The sequence below is a fragment of the Budorcas taxicolor genome, chromosome 6 (genome assembly GCF_023091745.1).
Source record: "Budorcas taxicolor isolate Tak-1 chromosome 6, Takin1.1, whole genome shotgun sequence".
In the NCBI taxonomy this organism is placed as follows: domain Eukaryota; kingdom Metazoa; phylum Chordata; class Mammalia; order Artiodactyla; family Bovidae; genus Budorcas; species Budorcas taxicolor.
Genome location: NC_068915.1, coordinates 116,431,005 through 116,431,688, shown reverse-complemented (window position 1 = coordinate 116,431,688; position 684 = coordinate 116,431,005).

The window sequence follows — 684 nt, the reverse complement described above, 5'->3', positions numbered from 1 at the left end:
GTGCCCAGCGCGCCGGCCGCCCGGCCTCCTCCTGCGGCGGCGGCGGCTCGTCGCCGGCCCGCGGCGCCTCGGCCCGCCTGCGGACGGTGGAGGGCGGCGGCTGGTGGCAGGCGGCGGGCGCTCAGCTCAAGGACCCGGCGCCGGCAGCAGCCATGTCCCGGCACCGACGTGCGGCGGCGCGGGGCGGGGCGGCCGGCTCGCCGCTCCCATTGGGCCCCTCGGGCGCGCGGCGCCGGCCCGCTCAGGGGCGGGCCCACGCGGCCGCCGACGGCCCGTCCCGGCGTGCCCCGCGGCCGGACGCCGACGGCCCGTCCCGGCGTGCCCCGCGGCCGGCGGCCCCTGCGGCGCGCTGCATGCTGGGCTGGCCGCCCGGCCGCGCGGGCGGGCTGACCGCGGCGCGCGCGCGCTGCGTCGTTCCGCGTCTGCGCGCCGGCGGCGGCAGCGCAGGGGGGGCGGGAGGCGGCCGTGCGGCTGGAGAGGACTCCGCAGGGTCGCCTGGCCCCTCCCTCCCGGGCTTCTGGGGCCGGGCCCCGCCGCGGGACGAGGGGCGTCGGCGGGCGGGCCTGTCCGGCTGAGCCCCCTGCTCGGGCTCGGCCCAGCCGGGGCCACCGCACGCCACAGCGAGAACCCCGACGTCGGGGCGGCGTCCCTGGTACGCGGGTCCTCCCCGCTGGCCGCTCACGC